The sequence below is a fragment of the Neofelis nebulosa genome, chromosome 6 (assembly GCF_028018385.1).
Source record: "Neofelis nebulosa isolate mNeoNeb1 chromosome 6, mNeoNeb1.pri, whole genome shotgun sequence".
Lineage (NCBI taxonomy): Eukaryota > Metazoa > Chordata > Mammalia > Carnivora > Felidae > Neofelis > Neofelis nebulosa.
Genome location: NC_080787.1, coordinates 21401428 through 21417396, shown reverse-complemented (window position 1 = coordinate 21417396; position 15969 = coordinate 21401428). Strand labels below are relative to the sequence as shown.

At 41.4% G+C, this 15969-nt stretch overlaps 1 protein-coding gene across 11 annotated transcripts in view; it reads right to left on the bottom strand.

The window, feature by feature from the left end:
* Positions 1 to 5992, bottom strand: part of MAK (male germ cell associated kinase) — a 73803-nt gene extending 67811 nt beyond the window's left edge. For 7 of the 11 annotated variants that reach the window (XM_058733022.1, XM_058733011.1, XM_058733016.1 and 4 more), the window contains exon 1: positions 5722 to 5856. The gene's annotated coding sequence lies outside the window, so the exon portion shown is untranslated. The other 4 variants (XM_058733013.1, XM_058733012.1, XM_058733014.1 and 1 more) reach the window with 4 other exon arrangements.
* Positions 5993 to 15969: the final 9977 nt, after the last annotated feature.

The window sequence follows — 15969 nt, the reverse complement described above, 5'->3', positions numbered from 1 at the left end:
AAAATTTTTTTTTAACATTTATTTATTTTTGAGACAGAGACAGACAGAGCATGAACGGGGGAGGGTCAGAGAGAGAGGGAGACACAGAATCTGAAACAGGCTCCAGGCTCTGAGCGGTCAGCACAGAGCCCAATGCAGGGCTTGAATTCACGGACCATGAGATCATGACCTGAGCTGAAGTTGGACGCTGAACCGACTGAGCCACCCAGGCACTCCTAAGCATCTGATGTTTGATTTCAGCTCCAGTCCTAATCTTATGGGTTGTGGGTCTGAGCCCTGTGTAGGGCTCCTTGCTGAGAGCACAGAGCCTGCTGGGGACTCTCTGTGACCCTTTGGCCTTCCCCAACTTGTGCTCTTTCTCTCTCTCTCTCAAAATAAATAAACATTTTTTAAAAATCTGTCATTCTGTTATACAGAATGTTATATGCTTAGTTGCAGATGATAATAAAATGCTTGGCACCATTAAAATAGTTGGTGTTGGGGCGCCTTGGTGGCTCAGTGGGTTAAGCAGCCGACTTTGGCTCAGGTCATGATCTCGCGGTCCGTGAGTTCAAGCCCCGCGTCGGGCTCTGTGCTGACATCTCAGAGCCCGGAGCCTGTTTCGGATTCTGTGTCTCCCTCTCTCTGACCCTCCCCCGTTCATGCTCTGTCTCTCTCTGTCTCAAAAATAAATAAACGTTAAAAAAAAAATTTTTTTTTAAATAAAATAAAAATAAAAATAAAATAGTTGGTGTTAAAATGCCTGTTACAATTCGGTGCTTCATTCAAAGATGACTTTTCTTTCACTGTAACACTGTTTCATTTCCACCAAATAAAATCATAGGAATCATTTCTCTATTATGTGCAGAAGCTTAGGACCCACAGAGACATGTCGTAGTTGGCAAAGTACCCAAGGCTTCCAAAAGAAGACTTTCGGGAAAAAGAAACAAACATGTGCAGGGAAGGACAATAAAATGGTGTTGTTTCCCAAGACAGGAATGTATTTGTCCACAGGAAATGTGGGAAGAACCCTGGGGGGCTTTTAAATGACAGGGAGTGTGTATTTGTTTACCATTTATTTTACTTCATGTAGATCATAACCCCTTCAAAGTCACGTGCGAATTAATGTAGGTTGTGCTAACTCTGAAGCCAGGATCTTAAAAAAGAGATCACAGCAGTAGTGGTAGATTCCATATCTACTTAGAGGTCCTTCCTCAGCTTAAGTCTGAGCTACTGGGCTTAATGGATGCCAACAAATGACTCCCCATTGGCCTAAAAATGAAGTTTTTTGTAAGTGGTCTTTACATTATACTATACATGGATTCGAAATACTAAGGCATTAGGGGAGCTTGGGTGGTTCAGTCGGTTGGGTATCTGACTCTTGATTTCAGCTCTGGACATGATCCCAGGGTCATGGAATTGAGCCCCATGTCAGGCTCTGTGCTGAGCCTAGAGCCTGCTTGAGATTCTCTCTCTCTCTCTCTCTCTCTGCCCCTCTCCCTCACTCCCACTCTTTCTCTCAAATAAAAAAAAAAATTATGGCATTAATATAGAGTGAACACTCCTGCACAATTCTTGACACAAACATGTATTTGCTTTTCTTGATTTTTCCTTTATCTGTATAAGGAAATTTATATTTGAAAGATCTTTTTTTTTTTAAGATTTTATTTTTAAGCAATCTCTAGTCCCAACATGGGGCTCGAACTCACAATGCCGAGATCAAGAGTCACATGCTCTTCTGACTGAGCCAGCTGGGAGCTCCTGGGTTGTTTGTTTTGTACCATGTGCTATGATTGAACAAAACGTGGACTAAAATGTATTTATTCTTATCATTTAGAATTTTATTAAATCAGCATTTTGCAGTTCATTATCAACATGTTATGTTGCTTGACACCTTTTCTAGTTACCTTATTTAAGAAGACATACAGTTCTATTTTAAGGAAAAGTGTTCTCTGTAAGTTGACTGATCGCTTCTGGTTGAGTAACAATGTAGAGAATATATCCATTGTATCAGTAGGATTGTAATCTATAAAATAATGTGTCTATAATCAGAGAATCAAAGATGGAGTCAGTCTAGTAACTGCATTAGGCTTGAGGCTGTTTGTTCTTTGTAGGGTGGTCCCCAACTTCTAAACAACCCGTTCTTACTGGCTTTAACAATCACTGTTGCAGCTCAAGGAACCATCCCTGCCCCTCTTTGCCTCAAAACCATGCAGACTCTGCCCCACAATGAAAGCTGCCCACCCCCACCTCCACCTGAAGATTCCTAACCCAGTTCCTTACCCTAAAACATCCAGATGCTACTGAATGGAAATTGCTAGTGGTGCTCTCTACCCTACTAGACCCCGAGCCTGCATCTGGCCCCATGCTCGGAAGGACACTGGAAAATAACAGGCCAGAAACAGTGAAGGAAAAGAAAGTAGAAGTTCAGGAGGAAGACAGTCTAAGTGGAGCTCCCTTATGAGAATGAATTTCTTACTTCAGAAATTCAATGGGATGATAGCATCATCTTTTCTTTCATGTTAATACCTCACTGAGGACAAGCACTGAAGGTCTGATGGGCAGGAAGTAACGTAGGCAATTCTGGAAAAGGACATATTGCGTGAGAAGGGAATGAAAGAGGGAGCTGCCCAGGTAGGAACAGAAAGGCAGAGGTGAGAGTGTGCAAGAAACAATAGTTAAAATTCTCCCTCGCGGTGACTTAACCCCCAAAAGTGGAATTAATCTTTCCTTTCCTTTGTCTTCCACTGTTAAGACCAACCAGCACCACCATCACCGGTGTTATTAGCATTACAGATCATTCACTCATTGATGACTTTCTGCACTGGCCTGGAAACCCCACCCGTTTTTGGAATGGAAGCTATAGAAACTGCATTCCAAGCCTAACCATCCACGTTCCAAATAAACACTAGAAACACAGTTTGTTTGTTTGTTTTGGTTCTGTGGGGGGGGGGGGTTGTTGTTGTTTTTGTTTTATTTGAGAGACAGAGCACATGCACATGGGACAAGGGGCAGAGAGGGAGAGAGAGAGAATCCCAAGCAGATAGCATGGAGCCCGACATGGGGCTCGATCTCACTGATGGTGACATCATGACCTGAGCACAAATCAAGAGTCGGACACTTAACCAACTGAGCCACCCTGGCAGCCCTGGGAACAGTTTATTTCAAGTGAAGGTGGCTATCCCATAGGGTCTGCTTACATTCAGGGAAGAATGAACAAGGGACTTGGCCATTTCCCAGCCATGGGGTGAGTGACGAAGATTATGGATATCACATCGATTTTCAAAAGGTCTGATTGGTGGCTCTCAGAGCCTCTGTCCAGTTTGAGCCCTGCTTAACCTTTACATAAAATTTTAGAAAGGCCTCTTTGGGTCATTTGAATTGGAAAATAAATAGTCCTCCAGAGTTAGAGGCTGACCATTCCAGCTGTCCCCTTATCTTCCCTGAAAATACAAAGACAATGGCCTAATGGAAAGAGGCACAGATATCAAGGCGAAAGGTTTTTCTTGTTTTTTAAAATAATTTCCCCCATGTATCTACTGACTGATAGCACGTAAACAACTGCTTTCATCGGTGTAGCGTAGTAAGGTCCTAAACAAATTACTAGTCAAAACCAATAGATACGACTTAAGAAACATACATTGCCTATGGTCCCCAGTTCACACACAATAATATTTCTCCATAGGTTACATTTATTCTTCTCTGTTCATCTATAGAAGACTAATCCTGCAAGACAGAGATGTATCAACACGACATTTTATGTATGTGAATATTTCCATCTGTAGGGTTGGCTCTTGAACACACACATTTCAACTGCACAGGTCTACTTACATGCAGATTTGTTTCTGATCAATACCATAGAGTGCTGTAAATGTATTTTCTTTATGATTTTCTTGATAATGATTTCCTTTCTCTCGTTTACTTTATTGGAAGAATACAGCACACAATACATATAACGTACAACCTACGTGTTGATTAACTCTTTATGTTACCAGTAAGGTTTCTGTCAACAGTGGACTGTTAGGTTTTGGGGGATTCAACAGTTATACTAGAATTTTCGACTGTTGGGGGCTCACACCCCTAATCCCTGTGTTGTTCAAGGGTTAAACTGTGTATATATTTCCATATGTATGTATATATACACAGCGAGGCAGAACACAAGTAAATGTAATACAACTATGATCCTTATTTAACAGAGCTGTTAGGAACTTGGAATTTTTTTACAATAAGGCTACGATATTTAGTGACTTTCTATGGCTAAGCAAACCTTATATTTTGATTTAAAGAGAAAGACTTAGAGGCTCAATTACAGACCTACATTAAGTAAATACCCTTATAATTTCTCTCCCATTATAGTTTTCGTATTGTTATTTAAGTGTACAATTACTGTAAACTTAAGCTGATTTCTCAGGAGCTTCTGCCAGCTAACAGGGATTTAGATAGGATTAAAGAAGATTAACATAGAGGGCAAATGGAGGGTAAAACTTGTCTGCCAACCACTGAACAGATAACCTTTGGAAGTCTGCAACTTGTCTTTGTAGAACCTACTGTAATTCTATCACTCCAAGGCTGGCATTACTTATATTTTAAAAAAAATAATAATAACGTCTTAAAAATCACTAACTTGTTTGAAGAGCAAAACAGGAAGGAAAAGAAAAGATCTCAAAGTAAGACACGTATTTACAGAAATTAAAAGGAGAGTTTTACAATGGGAAAACAAAGCTGCCAGGATTTAAAAAAAAAAAAAAATCGTGCCGACTGCTAATATTCACAAGGTATTCCCAAATTAAACTAAACAAAACAAAGAACCACCCCAACGCGGAGATCGAGCATCCTTGCCCAAGGCCAGGTTTGCTGGGGCAGTTAACTGGCCGCCTGGGGTTGGAGGAGGAAGGGGGAGTTTCTCCCTTCCCCAGTCGCCGCGGTGAACTGGGGGGTGGGGTCACAGAGGAAAACCAAAAGGCTGGAGAGTAACTCGCTCCTCCTCCGCTGCTTTGACCAAATGAGTTTTCTGAATGAAGGAAGTCCCATAACTGACTCTATGAGAATTTCGTTGTCCTCGGGACAGATGTCTGCTTATTAAAAATGGTCACTTAAATATGATGAATCCCTTTGAGAACGGAAACTACAAGCCCCTAAAATCAGTTTTATTGCTCCCCCCTTCCCCGCCCCCGACTCTGTCCCTAAATTTGAAAATCGTATCTGCAGGAAGAAAGTTTTCATTAAGCCGAGTCTCGTCCTTTTTCGCTGACAGGGATTTAAAGCCTCCTGGGGCGGGGGTCCTGCGGGTGTGCGGGGAAAGGGGTCCGTCCTGGGGCCCTGCGCCGGGATCCCGCTTTTACCTGGGAGTCCCTTGGGGTGCACGAATGAGGGCGGAATTTAGACCCAGTTTCTTTCTACCTCCTTTTTAATTTTAGTCGTTCGGCACTCAATTCGGCTGCCTTCCCGAGACCCGATCCCGCTTCTCACTCGTGAAAGCAGTTTCCCCTCCAGACTGGGGGTGGAGACTGGGGGAGTTGCGGGGGGAGAGTAGGGGGATCCTAAGGGAGAGGTTTGGGGGCCGGGTCCCTCAGACCGACGGACGCCCGCCGTCATCCTCCCGCCCCGAACCTTCCCCGCCGTCGAGGAGCGCGGAAAAGTGGCCCGAGGGGCCTGGGGAGCACGGATCGCAGCAGACGCAGAAGGACCCCTCCCGCTCCACCCCCACTCCCGGATCCTCCTCCCCGCCGTCCCTCCCCCTACCAGTGTCCAGGCCCCTTCTCTCGGCGGAGGTTGGCCCTCGTAGGACAGGGCGCGGAGGGGACATGCCGGGCAGGCCTCGCCGGACAGGCTGGGGCTGGGCTCGGACAGAGGGTGGCAGCCCCGCAGCCCGCTAGGGATTACCTGCCCGCACCGGCGGCTCACCTCTTAGGCTCCCTTGTGAAGCTCTGGCGCCTTGTGTTTCGTCTCCTAGGAAACCGCGGGGGTGCGAGGGCTTCTGCGCGGCCCGCCTGCTTACGCCCCGCCCAGAGAGGGCGTGGTCGATCCGGACAAATCCCGCCCCGCACTTCGGGCCCCGCCTCCCTTGGGGCGGGGCTTCCGTCAGCACCGCGGCGCCTATGGAGCTAGTGCTCTCTGCCATTTGTATTTGGGGATTGGGAAAGTCTTGATTACCTTTTCATTGCTTTGTAGGAGGTTGGTTTGCCTTTATTTTGTCTTGGTTTTGTGTGGATTCATTCCAGAAAAGAATGTGATTCATTAAATCTGGTTCTCGGACTTGGAAAGGGCAGGAGAAAGATACAGGTTGCCTGTACTTATATTGGTTTATGCATATACCACCTGCGGGAAAAGTTGCTCTTGGAGTACAGTCCTTTATATTAGTCAATGCTTCATGTATGTGTTACCTCCTAGGCCACACTTCTAAGTTTGTTTTCATTTATTCATCCAGAGAACCTTCTATGTATCAGTTACAGTGTTAGTGGTAATTCCAAGATAGACTAATGAATGTGTGAATAAATGAGTAAATAGTAATTAGCCTACAGTTGTGCGAGGAGGGCAGACTTTTGTTATAGCAAAAAATGTCCAGATTGGCTAGGAAAAAGGGTCCATGAATCAGATGGTTTGAGATGAGGCAGTGATGTACCCATTTAGTAATTATCTGTGAGGTTATCAGCCCTGGGCTTGGCACTAGCCAAAGTAAACAAGATGGATATGCTCAGGGCCTTCTTACAGCTTAAAGAAAAATAGGCAGGAAGGTAAAAAGCTTTTTAAGTTAGATCATGGAGGTCTCACATGCCCAATTATGAAACCTAAGATTTACCATGCATTAATGGGAGAACCGATGAAGAATCTTCCACAGATGAGTGACACATTCATATCTGCATTTCAGAAAGATCACAAAAGCAGCATTGCGTCAGGCAAATTTCAGCAGTGAATCTGGAGGCAAGAGAAAGAAAAGGAGGCAATGCAACTCATCAGGAAGTAACAATGAGGATCTAACTACAGCAGTGATGATAAGAACAGAGGAGAAAGAGAATTCAAGGGCTATTTAGGAGTTAAAATTAACAGGACCATCTGGCTTAGGTGAGTGGTGGATAGTGGTGTCCAAAAGTGGAGAAACGTTGAAGAGAAGCAGATTTGTAGGTGGAATATGGGAGAGATCATAAAGCCAGTTTTGAAAATTTTGAGTTTGAGGAAAATCCAAATGGGGATTATGAGAGGGTAATTTGAAATATAGATGTATCATTTAGGGTTATGTCAGAGCTAGAAGTACAGCTGAAGTCCAAGCGTGTAGATGAGATCAACTGAGAAGGAAGGAGAATTGGCATTCTGGAAAACCCCATACTTGAAAGAGTGGGGAAGAGAAATGGAGGTGAGGGAGTGAGAAGGACTGAAAAAGAAAACTCAGAGAAGTAGCGAATCTCTGGAAAAAAAAAAAAAGATATTTCAGAATGAACAAAGGTAGGTTAAAAAAAAAAAGAAGAAGCAAGGAGGAAAACAAGAAGAGGGCAGGAGGGTGGACTAGATCCTCTGAGGAGCCCTCTTGATTTGAAACAACACATCATGCTTAAGACACAACTTTTGTCTCATCATTGCAGTAGGAAGAATGGAAGATCACCAAGCACTCCCAACTCCTTCTAAGAGGTACCTGATCCTCGACTAGGAGCAGTAAATATATGTGAAGGCAAAACTGGCCCGAAGGCAGATTCACTTTCAGCACAGCAACAAGAAGACGAAGCCGTGGACCAGTGGCCATGGGGCTGAGCTGAACCAGACACTAGAAAATCAACCTGAGAAACTGGGAAGGGGCCAAAGCGGTCCCAGGGCAGTAGCGTCATCTAAGTCCCAGAAGAAATAGACATGAACCTTCTCTGGAGAAAGCATCTTCAGTTTAGGCGTCCAGGTTTTTCACAAAACTATCAGCCAATAGCCACATGAAAAACGGAGCTCCTTAAATGCACATTAGCAAAAAAAAGCAATAATATATTTAGGCTTTCGAGGATTTCAGACATTGGAGATATCAGCTTGAGTATAGAATAGCTATGCAGGCAAAGCATACAAGAAAGCATACAGAATCACAAAAATGAACAAAAAATTGAGCCGGAATATTAGAAAAAAATAGTTAAAAATAAACATAATCATTAACAACATATTAAAAAAAAACAAACAAGTGAGTTAAACAGCATGTTAGAACCAAAGAAAGAATTATGGAACTGGTCCAAAATCTGCAGAAACCACTCAGAATGTAGCACAAAGAGATGAGAAAGGAGATTTTAATGACAGACTAAGAGATAGGATGGAAAGACCAAGAAAGTCTAATATATATCTAACTAGACTCTAAGAAGTAGAGAATAAAGAGATTAGAAGAGAGGCAACTTTTGCAAAATCATGGCTGAGTATTTTCTACAACTGATTAAAGACATGAATCCACAGGGGCATAGGGGTGGCTCAGTTGGACTTCGGCTCAGGTCGTGATCTCACGGTTCCTGGGTTCATGCCCCGCGTGGGGTTCTGTGCTGACAGCTGGTAGCCTGGAGCCTGCTTCCGATTCTGTGTCTCAGCTGCAAAAATAAAATATGAGCAAAGAAACTGACGCATGTATAAATGTAAAAGCATTCTCCGTGTAAAATAACAGTTATTCATAATTAGTAATAATAATTTTTGGAGTTGAAAATATGACCCACAATACAGGTTTCCCCTGCTATACAAAAGTAGAGTGTTCCCCTGAAAAGTTAAGCTGAAATGGCATAAAACAAAGACACAATTACCATTAATTTATATGGAAAAAATTTTTAAGAATTCCCAGACCAAAAAAAATAACCTTTCTTAGTTAGGCTTTTCTGATACTTTAGGATACATCTTGCTGACGGAGTAAAATGTGTTCATTAGAATTGTTATTTAGAATTTGCTGGTGGCCTCAGGGATGAATATTTCAGTGGAGACGCCTGGTTTGGTTGAAGGTATGCAGACTTTTGTTTTAATCTCTCTACCACCTCTAACTGACAATGGTTATTATTTTTCTCTGGGCGAAGTATGTAGGATCTCTGATACTCCATGTTTTGTTTTGTTTTGTTTTTCTGTGAAATGGGCTAATGATGCATAACTTTGAAAGTTGTTAGGGGAACTCGAATACTATGCAGCTCATACTAGTCAGTCCTTATTATCTATCATGGCCCTTACAATTAACGTCATCATCATCATCATCATATCATCATCATCATCATCATCATCATCATATCATCATCATCATCTCTCTCTCTCTCTTTAAAAATAAATGAATAAATATTTAAAACCTTAAAAACAAAATCACTTTCTCCATGAAGTGCTCCCGGACCATCCCAACTACCTCACTGCTAATATTCCATGCACTTTGCTTTATTTTTTCTTTTTAGCATCTCTTACCATTTAATATACATTTTACTGGCTTACGTTGTTTTCTTTCTCCCTCTCCCACTGGAACAGAAGCTCCCTGAAGGCAGAGATTTATGTATTTGACCAGCAATGGATTTGTCCCTTAAGCAGTCCCTGTCACACACCAGGTGTTCAATAAATATTTGTTGAGTGAGTAAACGGGTATTTCCTCTGGCTGCTCTCTGGGGAATGCATCGTAGGGGGGCAAGTGGGGAGTAGGGATGCTGGCTCATCAGGAGGCATTTGCCCTTGAATGGCTAAGATACGATGGTAGAATGGACAAGCGCAACAGCAGTAGAGACAGGGAGACTTTGCAGTGTCCAATAACAAAGTGATCCATTGATTGATTGATTCAGTGGATTGATTGAAAGCTTAGCAACCTTAGAAATGCAAGTCTTTGACTGAACTTCCTATGACAGAACTCACATATCTCCTGCAATCTCAATTTGGGATGGTTCCAATGGTTTACATTGTCCTTTTATTGAATGGCAACATGTTACTTTGTAGTTCCTGACCATACTCTGAATTTTACCCTGTATGATCTGCAGTGGATCCCTTGTTTTTGCCTATCTAGCATTTACTCCTTCCTGTCAGGTATCCCTCAATATCCCCCTGGGGAGACACCTTGATACTTTTGTCACTGTGGTTCAGCTTCCGGGATGTCATGTGAAGCCACTCAGTCTCAGAGATTGGCTTACGTAGATGGGCACATGATTCTGAGATACTGGGGAAAAGGTACCCTTTCTGTGATGCATCCTTAGCATAAAACGAGGGCCCAGACTGGCTGGGGGCCATCTTTGCTGCGTGTCCTTGCTGAAAATGAACACAGTCGAATGCAGAGATGAGATGGAATGAGACCATTTCTAGACAACATTTGAGCACCTGTAGAAAGCTATCCCTGAATCTATTCTTGGTCTTTTCAACTGTAAGAGCCAGAAAATTCCTCATATTGCTTGCTCACTTGATTTTTCACTTCCATTTTCAGTTGAAAGCATTCCTTAATTATACAGGACCATAGAGAAGACTTACTTTGTCTCTCACATGTTGACCCTGCCAGTATTTGAAGTTAGCTACTCCATCTTTCCATGCTTTCCCCCTGTCACCCTGGAATTCAGCATGCAGGGGACATCCAGCCCCCCTATTTGATCCCTCCCTCAATCTCAATGCCAAGTATGTAGCCCTGAAGTTCAACGAATGACAAAGGGATCAGAACATTCCTGATTCAATACACTTTTTACCACGCTGTCCTGTTTAACTTTTTTCTCAGCTCCCAACTCTGATCCAGCTAACCTCAAATGATTTAGATTTATTTTATTTTTTTTTAATTTTTTTTAACGTTTATTTATTTTTGAGACAGAGAGAGACAAAGCATGAATGGGGGAGGGTCAGAGAGAGGGAGACACAGAATCCGAAACAGGCTCCAGGCTCTGAGCTGTCAGCACAGAGCCTGACGCGGGGCTCGAACTCACGGACCGCAAGATCATGACCTGAGCCGAAGTCGGCCGCCCAACTGACTAAGCCACCCAGGCGCCCCACAAATGATTTAGATTTAAATGAAATTATTTTCTAAAGAAACTTATCAACTATATAAGATCATGGTCAAATTTTAACTAAAGTCAAAGCAAATTCTACATGGTCGTAATTTTAAGAATGACCCCACTCGCTTTATTTTTCTTCATAGCACATTACCACCTTGTAATATATGATATAATTAATTATTCACTGTGCCTATTGCTTGCTTTGCCCTCCATCCCCGCCAGATTATAATCTTCACAGGGCAGGGATTTCATGTGATGTGTTCATTGTTGTTTCTCTAACATCTGGAAGGGTGCCTGGCACGTAGTACCTGCTCAGTAAACATTTGTTGAATGAATGAATGAATGAATGAATGATACAGATTCTGTCCTTGAGCAGTTCATGTTCTAAAAAAGGAATTTGCAGTTTTCCAGAAGAGCGTACAGTTTGGTAAGTGCTACATCTTTTAGGTTTGATTCAGTTACGTTTTTGTAGAGATATTCCTAACAAATTGTTTCTTGGATTTGTTTTTCTAAGCAACTGCTTTGCATTAGAAGCACTTAAAATTTTATCTTAAAAAAAGATAACACTTATGTTCGCTTTCTCAAATATAAACCAATTGGAAAACTCGGGGCCAGCTTAAAAGGAGAAAATAAGTATTATCTTCCTGTGTTTTGCTGTTTAATATTTTGCTGGGTTTCTTTCCACTTCATTTTTAAAGCAAAAATTTTATTACACAATAAAAGCTGGTATCACTGAAGAAACCAGTTCGTCAAGCAAAGAGTTTCCACTCTAAACAAAGAAAACTGCTCTATATCACCATGTAAGCAGATTTTCCACTATAGCAAGAATATGTGTGGTTGTGTTGATTTTTCCCTGTGTTCACAGCCTGTAGCTTTTTACCAGAGCAAGGACATCGGTGTCATTCAAAGATATACAACAGCATCTTGGCTAAGTGCCATCAGGTGCACTTGGCTAAGTGCACCTACCTCTGGGAGGTCCCAGGAGTGGCCAGGGAGGGCCCACATCTAGGAGATCAAAAGACATTAAACCCCAAACACTTGATCGGAACTTTAGTCACAAAACAACCTGTGGATGACCCTAGCTGTCTCGCAGGGGCACAGGGCAGGAATGGGAACCTGAGATCTGGCCTATCTGTCAAGAGGCAGCCGCTTGACTGCATGATGTTTAGCCAGACTATTCAGTTCACTTTGTTTCTTTCACGAATAAGTCTAGAGGCTGTGGAGGAAGTAATAAATTATATCACTTCAAGTATGTTTGCTTTCTGTCAAATGGATTTGTGGAACAGATCTTTATCAATATGTTCTTAGGTCCAGCAACTTTGTTTATACGTTTTATTCACTGACTTAGAAGATTTTATCGTAAGATGATATATCATCAAGTTCCTGCCCCCAAATGAAGTTGAAAAAAACCTCTGAAATAAAAATTTAAAAATACTAGCGGGTCATCATCAAGACAAGTGACTACTGACATTCCAAATTTCACTCCCAGCGTCTTTGGTTTCTTAAAAATGCATACTTCTTGATTTGGGTCACATTTTGGGGGGTAGATTATGTTAAAAAAAAAAAGAAGTCAAGAAACCAATGCAGGTTTTTTTTTTTAGGCACAGGAGGTAAATTTAAGCTTCATATTTTAAAAACACCACACAAGTCTTTGATTGGTAAGTATAGTTTTCAATCAACTTCATAAGGAGATTTTAGAGGTATTTATTTTTATATGTGTTTATTTGTCAAGACTTATAGTTTTGTTTTGTTTTTTAACAGAAAAGAGTTTGTTCAGTTATGAATGAAAAGTTAGACCTAACCCAACCCACTTGGTATTTTAACAACTCATGCTTATTTTTTGTTTACTTGTGAACAGTCTCACAAAGCCTAAATCTTGGATGAATCAAGAAAAGTAAAGTACTTTTTCCTGAGGATAAACGTTCACCATTCCAGGGAAAACTGTAACTTCAAAGACTGTCAAAGCAGCAGAAAGCTGATTTACACTGCCAAATTCAGATGAAGTTCAGCCATCAGATGTTTTGAGGGACCCCAGAAAGTGGTTGGAGTGGGGCTGAAGAAAGGAGGATTGGCTGAAAATCTGTAAAAGAGGGGCACCTGGGTAGCTTAGTAGGTTAAGCATCTGGATCTTGGTTTTGGCTCTGGTCATGATCTACTAGCTCGAAAGTTAGAGCTCTACACTGGGCTTTGTGCTGACAGGGAGGAGCCTCCTTGGGATTCTCTGTCTCTCTCCTTCCCTCTCTCTCTCTTTCTCTCTCTCTCTCTCTCCAAATAAGTAAATAAAATTTTAAAAAATTAAAAAAAAAAAGAAAAGAAAATCTGTAAAAGACCCTTAGATCTTATTCTCTAACTCCCAACTAGAGACGCCCTTCCCTCGGACAGTAGAAGGCAGGACACTGCACCTGTTGACCTAGGCGGATTAAGAGAGTTACTTGGATTCTCAGGAAGGAGACCTTAGGCCACTTTCTTTGCTGGGTTTCCAGGAAAATGGCCTCTGCCTTATGCCATAGGTAATAGATGAGAACATTAATCTCTGGGAAAGTGGATTGGAACAAGAAGAAATCCTGCAGATCCTGATAGTTAAATCACCTGGTTCACAAGTGCCACCCAACCAAGGAATGTGAGAAACTTGACGGAATTATCTGATTCAGAAGAAAGAAAAAGAACACAGGGAACGTTAAAAAAAAAAAAAATAAGCAAAACAAACCAAATGACTAATATTCTCCAAGACGCAAATGGAAAGTGATGCATCTATGAAACAAAGATGATTCTATAAAAAGTAATAATCAGAAAACAAAGAACTCCTAGAAAATGAAACTAAGATAAGCAGAAATTAATAAAATAGTGGAAGATACATTAAGAAAAACTCTTGGGAATCAGAACAAAACAACATATAGTTCAAACATAAAATACACAGGAGAGAAAGGATTAGAAAATAAAAGGATCAAGTCTCTCATCTGATTAGTGAGTATGGAGAAGAAAGAAAAGAGGAAACAGGATCAAAGATCGAAGAAATAACGCAAAATTATACAGAATTGAAGGACACTTGTTTTCACATCGGAAGAGCCCAGCAAATGCCCAGTAAAAGATTTGGGAGTAGGGACATGAAGATACATCACTGTGAAATTTCAAGAAACAAAACAAAACAAAACACTAGTGACAAATGGAAGATTCTAAAAGCTTCTGCAAAGATAAAAAACCAAAACCAAACACAAAAACAGGTCACAGGGAGCCTGGGTGGCTCAGTGGGTTAAGCATCCAACTTCAGCTCAGGTCATGATCTTATGGTTTGTGGGTTTGAGTCCCACATCAGGCTCTCTTCTTGGGATTCTCTCTCTCTCTCAATCTCTGTCTCTGCCCCTCCCCCACTTGTATGCATGCCCCACATGGGGCTTTGTGCCCAGGGCAGAGCCTGCTTGGGATTCTCTGTCTCTCTGTCTCTGTCTCTCAAAATAAACATTAAAAAAACCAAACAAACAGGTCACACACATATGATCAGAAATCACAGTGACAGCTGATGCTGGAACTGGGAAAATATCCAAGCAAACAAAAGACAGCAATGTCTTTAAAATCTCAGGAAAAATTGATTTCCACCTTGAAGTTGACACTCTAGTTTGAGATGTGTGCTCTTTCTCCTAAAGAACCCTCCTATGCATCCTTTCTCAGGATGCTCAAAAATGTGAGCCACCGAAAGGAGAGATAAATCAGAAAAGGAGGTATAGGATCCTGGAATAAGAGGATCTAACACAGGAAAGAGGAAAAAACTCCCAAGAAAATGGTAGAAGGAAGAAATAGCAGTATAAACCTGTGGTTTAGAAATATGGTAATGCCAGAAGAAATACTTGAAAGATTTGAAAATGGTTGCTTCAGGGTAGTGGGAATCAGACATAGGAGAGGGTAGCTCAGGGACCGGTAAGCTTATTATATATATAAAATATTAATATATTAATATTTTATACTATTATCTATAATAAAATATAATATATAATACAATGTACACAATGTACATAGCATATATGATATATTCTCTCACTACATATATATAAAATATATGTATTTTGTGTATATATTATATAAAGGAAAAAATACTTTTAGAAAAAAATAAAATTAGCTTTCAAAATGTAATGGCTTACATGTAGAAGAATGAAACTAGACCACTTTCTTACACCATTCACAAAAATAAACTCAAAATGGATAAAGGACCTGAATGTGAGACAGGAAACCATCAAAACCCTAGAGGAGAAAGCAGAAAAAAAACCTCTCTGACCTCAGCCGCAGCAATTTCTTACTCAACACATCTCTAAAGGCAAGGGAACTAAAAGCAAAAATGAACTATTGGGACCTCATCAACATAAAAAGCTTCTGCACTGCAAAGGAAACGATCAACAAAACTAAAAGGCAACCAACAGAATGGGAAAAGATATTTGCAAATGACATATCAGATAAAGCGTTAGTATCTAAAATCTATAAAGAACTCACCAAAGTCCACACCCGAAAAACAAATAATCCAGTGAAGAAATGGGCAGAAAACACGAATAGACACTTCTCTAAAGAAGACATCCAGATGGCCAACAGGCACATGAAAAGATGCTCAACGTCGCTCCTCATCAGGGAAATACAAATCAAAACCACACTCAGATACCACCTCACGCCAGTCAGAGTGGCCAAAATGAACAAATCAGGAGACTATAGATGCTGGCGAGGATGTGGAGAAACGGGAACCCTCTTGTACTGTTGGTGGGAATGCAAACTGGTGCAGCCGCTCTGGAAAACAGTGTGGAGGTTCCTCAAAAAATTAAAAATAGATCTACCCTATGACCCAGCAATAGCACTGCTAGGAATTTACCCAAGGGATACAGGAGTGCTTGATGCATAGGGGCACTTGTACCCCAATGTTTATAGCAGCACTTTCAACAATCGCCAAATTATGGAAAGAGCTGAATGTCCATCAGCTGACGGATGGATAAAGAAGATGTGGCTTATATATACAATGGAATACTACTTGGCAATGAGAAAGAATGAAATCTGGCTATTTGCAGCAACGTGGATGGAACTGGAGGGT